Source organism: Diabrotica virgifera, chromosome 1, assembly GCF_917563875.1.
Source record: "Diabrotica virgifera virgifera chromosome 1, PGI_DIABVI_V3a".
Classification (NCBI taxonomy): Eukaryota; Metazoa; Arthropoda; class Insecta; order Coleoptera; family Chrysomelidae; genus Diabrotica; species Diabrotica virgifera.
Window position 1 is genome coordinate 152,433,922 of NC_065443.1, and position 9,286 is coordinate 152,443,207.

Genomic DNA, 9,286 nt, shown 5'->3' on the forward strand with positions numbered 1-9,286 from the left:
AGAAAGTCTGAAAATCTTTGTATTAAGACATTAACTAATCCATTCACTCTCTGTACTTCCCTTAGTATATTTATGTAGTGGTCAGTTTTATTCCTTGTCTCTCTACTCAATGATTGATGCGTTCATTATCAATTTTAATCTTATCGTTTTAAGAAATGGACTAATCAATCACTAATGCCTGTCCGACTTCTTCCAACAAAACAACATTTTGTGTCGAGCGATTCTCGTCCCGATATTAAACGTCATGTGACCGTTCTACCAAACTCTGTGCTGTCATTAAGTATTTCGCATTCAGACAGGGCATATAATATGTATAACAATTTCTTCCTCCACTTCGTATCTCTGCATTATTGTTAATTCAAACTATCTATGTTGAAGAAACGTTTTCTAAGATGACACTGTCCAGTTACCATCTCTGTGATCATATGTAGCTCTCATCTAAAAAGATTTTCTGCACACAGGATTGCTCCCATTTTTTATAACTCTTTTGAATTTCATTTATAAAGACATCCTTAGTGATGCTGCAGAATGGTTCTGGTCTTTCATAGATTGCTCTAGAAACTTGCTTTGCCAGCGAATCTGCTAGTTCCCTTGGACTCTTTCATATTCCTTGTATCCGTGTTAGATACACAATACACATGCTACCTCAGTTCTGTGTCAGTTTAATTTGATTTGTAGTTGTCTTTTGTTTTTGTCGTTATATTTATCATCTAAATTTTTAATTTTAGCGCCTTAAATCAAACCTAGTCGTACTGGATCCTAAAAAAACTTTCTGTTAGAATTTTTGTCAAAAGTCTTATTTCTTTTTCGTCCATTTGATACATTCTGCCTCCGCCCACATCATTTATACATTCATATCTCTCCATTTCCTGCTCTATAGTAGCGACAATAGATTCTAAATCTATTTTCACCATATTATAAAGTTAACATCTTATTATTTGTAAGAGTATCCCCTTCCACTGCCCACTTCTAAAAAATTTGTTAGATATTGTTAAATTTGTTAAATTGTTTAAAATAATATGGTGGGTTTCAACGCAGCATATGTCAAACTTTCATGGCTCTGATACTTGTTGGTTTTATTCTACTTATGTTGTTTTTCCTTCAATCTCAATCCATTAGAGGACCAAGTGGTAGTTTTATTATACTATTTATTAGATGACTAGTTTGCTAAGGATTTTAAAACCCTCCACTGACATATTTTTCTTTCCTTGCTTTATTATACCATATGTGTGCTAATATTGAAAAGAAAATAAATTGAAAGTGAGAAACAGAGATGACAATAAAGAATATGTGGACCAAAACTTTATGTAGAGAAAAATAACCAATAATAAAAATATGAAGATCTAGATGAAACCATACCTTCTATTTCAATAACGATTTAAATTTTTATTTGTTAATTAGGAACCAAAGAAGGTCCTTAAAAATACATGAATCGGTCATTTTAAAAATGACATAAGTACTTAATATTATATCCACATTTTGTCAAAAATATCTTTATAATATTTTCGGGTGGATAGTCACGAATGTCGAGGTGTTGAGAAGAATGGGAAAAGAAAGAGAGGTTTTAAGTACAATTAAGTTAGAGAACTGCAATATATGGGACATTTCATGAGGGGCGAGCGTTATAACTTATTGCAATTAATAATACAAGGAAGAATACAAGGTAGAAGGAGTCGTGGAAGAAGACACATCTCCTGGTTAAACAATTTGAGAGCTTGGCTTAACTGCACTTGTATGTACTGATCTTATTAGACCATCGGTATCGAAAGTACGAATTGCCATGATGGTTGTCAACCTGCTTAGAGGAGATGGCACATGAAGAAGAAAAAGTTAAACTGTAATGGTTATGAGGCGCTCGCGCGTGTAATGAAATTGGTTTCTAAACTCCGCTAGCTAAAAGAAACACTCTTGTTTGTTGGTAATATTTTATTATTATTAATAATACCGAAATATAAAAAAATCAAACACTGGTCCATATTGCAGAGCTGTCTGATTTGGTTTTATGTATCTTATTTTCAAATTTGCAATTAGTAATTTGCTGCAGGAACACATTTACACAGTAAGAGACAATTCAAATACAAATGAAACCCTTAAAATAAATTTACCATCAATGTCTTAAAAATGTATCCAAACTTTTTCTGTCTAAATATTATCTTTTGGAAGCTAATTCCACTAAATATATCATTTGTGTTTAAATATTAAAAAATATCAAAGCGGCACAAGGTAAGGCTTTTGTGACCAGGACTAAAGGAGGGCTAAAATATAAGAAATGGCTTTTATCTGCTCAATAAATATTTGTGTTTGGAGGGATGCAAAATTGGATCAATTATTTTAAACATGTATTACTAACCAGATATACCTATATCAGATCTCTTTTATAATACCTATATCAGATCGATAGAATTAATTATCGAAAAAATAAAAATCTTCATAGGTACATTGTTAGCACGTAGAATAAAAGAACAGAAATATTAACAGCATTATAAGGAACTCGCAAAAGTATAGTAAGTCACCACAAAGCAACATGTAGATCACAATAAAATATCGATGGTAAATACCGAGAAATATTTTCCAAGAAAAACCTTCTTTTTAAATGACTGTAGGATATGCACGCCTCATTAAAAAAAGTCGTTTTTTATTGTCTTTTGTTATTTTTCAAAGTGAATCTTTTTTTTTAAACAACAAATTCATATTATACAGGAATCATTCAAATGGATGAATTGTAGTTAAACTATAAAAATTATCAATCAACAAAGATCAACACTTTAATCGAATCTAAAAATCTAATGGGGACGGTTAGAGAGGCGGCTCCGGTCGACTTTGTAGACTTTGTCTCAGCCCCAAATAATGAGCCATAATCAATTAAATCTGAATCAATTAAAGAAACGCCCATCTGGATCTCAACAGAAAATCAGGTAAGAGACAAACAGCTGCTGAAATGCAGATCGAAGAAAATCGTATAATAGCCAATCGACATGATAAAATACTGCCGTTGATGAATTTATGTTCCAGAAATTTAACGACGGTAATTTGAAAATGAAATAAGTAGCATGAAGAAGAAAAATTCTCGGATCGACATACCTTCCATATTTTATCATAATCCCGAACAACCATCATCAAGGGAATGATGTTTGTGCTGCGCCATCTAACCTGGGGCAGCACAAACATCAATGAAAGAGGTGGTGGTGGAAAGACAAGTCATTAGTATACTTTGTTATGAAATACTATTTAGACACACAAAATATAGAAAACAAACCAAATTTCGCATTTTCACAATGAAATGAGGTCATTGATGTAACAGTGGTCATAACTCACGTAGCTAGAACTGTTAAAAAATGGCATAATGTCAGATACCTACGGTGTTTTGTTCGGACCAACCCTCGACACATCTGTTTTGAAATAATAGGAAACCTTATAAGGAAACTTATCGTAACCTTCGTAAAACAGGCTGGGAGTATGTCATGCAGATTTGGATTATTGTTTAGGTAGGGTTAAAAGGACGATAAGACATACACTGAATCTAAACATGACTGCTGAACAATTTCAAGAGATTGTCATGTCGACGTTCGAAGAGAATAATTGTCCGGAAAGAGTGAAGAGTATTAACAGAAAACTGCTGTGGTGGAATGGGATATTATAGACTACTAGAAAATCTAAACAACGTAATGAGTAGATCAAGTCATAGCAACATCATAAATGAAATTAGGGATACCGAATGGATGATGATTTCTGACGATATGGCACCCAGATTCAGGCCTTAAGTACCTTGCCAAGTGGATACACTTGAGGGATGGGTCTGGAAAAACACACAACTCAGGCTGCAGAGTTTTCCCTGAAACACAGATGTCTTTAAGATTGCAGAAGGATTGGGTGTAGGAATATTCAGTAGTGATTAAGAAACACCGTTAAACTGGGAAAGTATATTCAGTTAAGAACATGACAAAATGTATTGGACGGACATGTGCTAATAGAGCTGAAGTATCGCGGAAAACAAGCAGGAATTAGCTCAGGGTCATAACAGGCTTTAGTAATGGACATGCATCAGTCAACGGACATCTGCATACCATGGGGCTGTTTCAGGGAGACTTAAACTGCGAACTCTGTACTACAATTTTAGTGAAGATAAAATATAAATATTGATTTGATAAGTTATTGTGTATTGAAGAAGTATTAAAATAAAGTTTGTTGTGTCAGATAATGCTTATTTTCCACCCAACAACTTTTCCTAAAGAAAAACCGTTTTTTGGAAAGACTTTTTGGGTTACCAAATTACACTGCAAATCTGTTATCAATAATGCTAGATAGCCCAATATATACGAAGCCTCGATGGATATTCAAATCAAAAATAAAAAGTTAAGAGTTATAAAAGTTAACAAGATATCTAGAAAGCCATTTTAGTAATTCTGATTAAAGTGACTAAACTTAAATCCGCAAAAATATTCAAAATACATAATATGAAAAATCTATGACCGACAAAGAAATTTGCAATAAGTATGGCCACTTAAAAAGTAAGATAGTATTGAATATGCTCAAACTCTGAATCAGGAATGGATTTATTATTAAACCATAACAGTCTTAACCCCAGGTCTAAAATTACCTTAGTATGTATACCTATTCTCATAGTTTGCTTTCTCCAAATTTCTCGACGTATACTATTTTTTCTAGATATTTCGAAATATATAAATAATTTTCTTCATTTACGCGATCTAGTAATTTCTCTTTCCCAGTGATTCCCATTAAAAATTAGTTTAGATATTCACCATAACTTTTCTTATTCTCTTTTATGGTACTTTTGAGATACAGTTCGGACCAGCTTACGACTTTTGCTCGGAAATATTGTATTTTCTTTCAGTTTCTCTGAGTCTAAAGTAAATCTAAGCACTTAAAAATTTGTCTATACAAACCTGTTTTACTTCTACGTTACCACTTAGGGCTCTAAAATTAATTTAAGCTCTCATCTCATATAAGTATCTAAGTAGTGTTTATCGAATATAAATATTATGTCGTTTCTGTTTTCTGCCAGATAAGTCTCCCATAAAGTAAAGTCCGCTATCAAATGATTATCTCACATATTTTCACATTATATTTACACAAAATATTTTGTTTACATGAAAGTAACAATAAAAAACAATACAAAGAGCATAACTGTGCTCATGTAAGTAGAAGTAAAGCGTGGAAGGTACCTTAGAGGGTAGCTGGTAAAAGTTCTGAGGGAGATAGGATCATATTAAGGGCGTATGCGTAAAATTTCGCGCCACTGTTTTAAATGCATTCATTTTTTTTTCGAATCCTGAGAAAACTAATTAGTATTTATGAAAAATTTAAAACGCAGAATGAAAGATTGCATTATTACCGAGGGCTGAAAGCCCCTGAAAACTTTTATAATGTTTATTTTACTAAGTTACAGGAGTGAAAAAAAAAGAAAATTTAGTGCGACTTTTTATTTCAAATATTTCATTCAAAAGCAACTGTTTGGTTATTCTAAGGGACTTTCGGGCCTCGGTAATAATATAATATTTCATTCTGCGTTTAAATTTTTTCAAAAATACTTATTTAGTTTTCTCAGGATTCGAAAACAATGAATGCATTTAAAACACATTGGTGCGAAATTTTGCGCCTACGCCCTTAAGATCTTGCCGGCTACTCTCTTAAGCTACACACTATGCTCAATACAGAAAACAGTTGACAGAAATCGACTACTGTATGAAATGACTTAAGCTCCATTACAATAATGCTGACAACTATGAATTTTGACACAACTACAGCTTGCAGAACCGATTAGAGATTTTAAAATGCACTTTTCTGGTCTCCTCAGGATTAGAAACTTAAGTCGACCACTCACGGTGCTGTGGTGTCGTTCGACAAGATCGTCGATGATATAAATTCCGCAGTACTGCAGCAGACAGGCCAGTCTGTCTGTGGTCAAATTGATCCATTTCGTTGGATGCACGGTGACACACGATCAAGATTTTTTACTAATTAGTCGAATTCGACAAATTTGAACGAAGCTGCAGAATCGTGAGTGACCGGCTTTACATCTTACTTATTATGAAGCTACAGTTGACACTGAATATCTTATCGGCAGATAAACAGCCATTTTTTAAAATTGGTTGAGTGGTGCTAAGAAATCTATTTTCCATAAAAAAAATTGTAATTATTTTTTCAGTAAAGTTTGGGTGGTAAAATTGTAGGTATTGCGTTTTGTATGTAAAGCTTTTTAAAAAGTCTGTATTGTAACAAATGTAAAGAATGTTCTGGTAAGATTTGAAAGCAGTGATTGTAAATGATGAGCAGAATTTGACTTTTCTATTGTTGATCACTAATAAAAATGATTTGAAGTAAAAACGGTATCTTTATTGTTTTCACCTATTCTACATCATTAAAAAATGGTGAAAACATTGAATTATCCACGTCCGTCCATAATCACATCTCGTCCGTTATAGAAGATAAAGAAAAAATAAGATGTCAAAATAACAGTAGGTACTTAAGGGATTCAGTAATTAAAGGATTAAGATTAAGTAGGTACTTAAGTACTTAAGGGCAAGACAGTAAGGGTAAATAATTTCAGTTGGGACTTCCGGTTCTAGAGTTACAACCGGAAATGACATATATTTATCGTTTAAATGGAATATATTATATGATATCATTCGACCCGTCTTGATAAGAAGAAACCGAATATGTACTTCCGGTTTTGATATCAGTTCTGGTTTTAATATCTCATCCAGTTAAAAAGTTGTGACCGGAAGTTTTCCAAAAATATTTCAAAACTAGACATATTATGATATATCAATGAACGCGCATTGATAAGACGAGTTCAAATATTTAGTTCAGGTCTTAATTTCACTACTGATTACATCTTTTGAACCGGCTTTATTTATAAATTAGTTGCTTCGACTGAAATACAGTCCGTCTAATTTACTTACCGTTGCACGTCATTATTTACGTTAGAGATCTAAGTTGACATTGTTGCCCAATTACAAAAAATTCTTGAATTCATTTTAAATCAAATATATCGCACAATTTTTGCAGAAGTGGATTATACAGCAAAACAAATTAATATTCAATATAAATAAATAAAAACTTTAGAAATTGAAAACAATAATTAAGTTATAATCTTACGTTAAAGTACATAATAAAAACAGTAAATATAATGAAACAAATACTTATAGTAAAGAATATAAACAAATATGAAGTGTCATCACCGCAACTGTCAAATAAATGTTACCAATTTATGCCAAAATATCACCTTCGCTCGATTACAGTTACAGTGTGTTCCGAACAAATCTGCTTCATAAAACGCTTTATAATCAATTTATACAAATTAAATGAAACATATAATTGTGTATTTCTTTAAGTTAACATTAATAGAAATCTTTAAATATTATTTCTACGCGCATATAATAAAATATGCCTAGTGGCTGTAACGCCAGTGTACTCGGCAAAGTGATTCTAAAAAATAGTCCATTCATTAACGGTAAAATATTGCAAAACCTTTAAATTTTAAAGAACCGCTTGGATCGACATGAAATTTGGCATACACACAGCTAACAAGTCAAAGAAAAAAAAGTGATATTGTGCCGATATGTGCTTTTGCCCTGGGGGTGGTTTTCACCCCTTCTTGAGGGTTAAAAAATATTCGTCCAAACAAAGTCAGGAAATGGGTAAACTGGCTAATTTAAAGTAACTTTTGTTCTATAGAGTTTTTTCACTAAGTCAATACTTTTCGAGTTATTTGGCAGTGAATATGTTCATTTTTTCAACAAAATAACCACGCTTTTAGACGGTTTTTCGCAAATAACTCAAATTGTAAGTATTTTGTCGAAAAAGCATTCTTAGCAAAAATATAGCCTATAAAAAATTTAAAAAAAAAAGTGAATATATCACGTTTTTTTATTTAGTAGAAGCAGAGTTATACCTAATGAAATATAGGTTCATATTCGTCAAATTCCAAGTGGAATACTTTAACGTGAAATAACCAAAAATGAAGCACATTTCGGGGAAAACTCATTTAAACTTATTTAAAGTGTTTAAAAAAGTGTTCATTTTTGTTTTCTAAAAAAAATTTCCAGCATCAAAATTAAACAAGTTACGCTCAAAATAAAGTTAGTCCGTTTTGGTTTTGGTAAAAAAATCGAGAAAATCACCCCCTAATTAGTATCTTAAATGAACTTAATCGTAACGACTTCACAAGTTTCTTGACTCGTGTATATATTGTTTATATAATCTGTAAGTTTCATCGGTTCAAAATCCTTATTATTGAAACGGCTGTAGTTAAAAGGGGTTGAACGAGTCACTGATCACGAATGTATGCAAATTTAGAAACACCAAATCTTGATCAATTTTTGTCTAACAGAAAAACAAAAAAATACATGATATTCAGAAAAGCAAATCTGACTTTCTTTGTATTTCGAGACTTTTGGTATTTTTAACAATTTTTAAGTTATTTTGAAAAAAAGCATATTTTTCAAAATTTAAATTTTTAAAAATTTTACTTTGAAACCAAATTTTTTCAACAATAAACACTTTGAATCGATGAAACTTACAGATCATATAAACACAATAATTTATGGATCGGCAACGATTAATTTCATTTAAGTTGCTAATTAGGGGGTGGTCTTCCCGATTTTTTTTTGCAAAAACAAAAGGGACCAACTTTATTTTGAGCGTAACTTGCTTAAATTTAATGCTAGAAACTTTTCGTAAAAACAGAAATAAAGCTTTTTTTAAACACTTTAAAAAAGTTAAAATGGGTTTTCCCCAAAAAGTGCTTAATTTTTTGGATATTTCACGTCGAAATATTCTATTTGAAATTTGGTGAATATGAAACTATATTTCATTGGCTATAACTCTGGTTCTACGAGATCCAGAGACCTAACGCGTACACCATTTTTTTTACTTTTTTATAGGCTATATTTTTGCTAAGAACGGTTTTTTTCGACAAAATACTTACTTTTTGAGTTATTTGCGAAAAACCGTCTAAAAATGTGGTTATTTTGTTGAAAAATGAACATATTCACTCGCAAATAACTCGAAAAGTGTTGACTTAGCGAAAAAGCTCTATAGAACAAAAGTTACTTAAAATTAGTCAGTTTACCCATTTCCGGAGTTGTTTTGGACATATATTTTTTCATCCCCAAGTGGGTTTCTACACATAGAACTACTACATAGAACCTATAGCTACACCGTAATCGTGGATTTTAGCCTTCAGGAAGATGTTTGTAAGTGTCCAAAACGTTTAAGTAGATTGTTTGTACTGTGTTTTGTGGGGGTGACATATTTTTGTTTA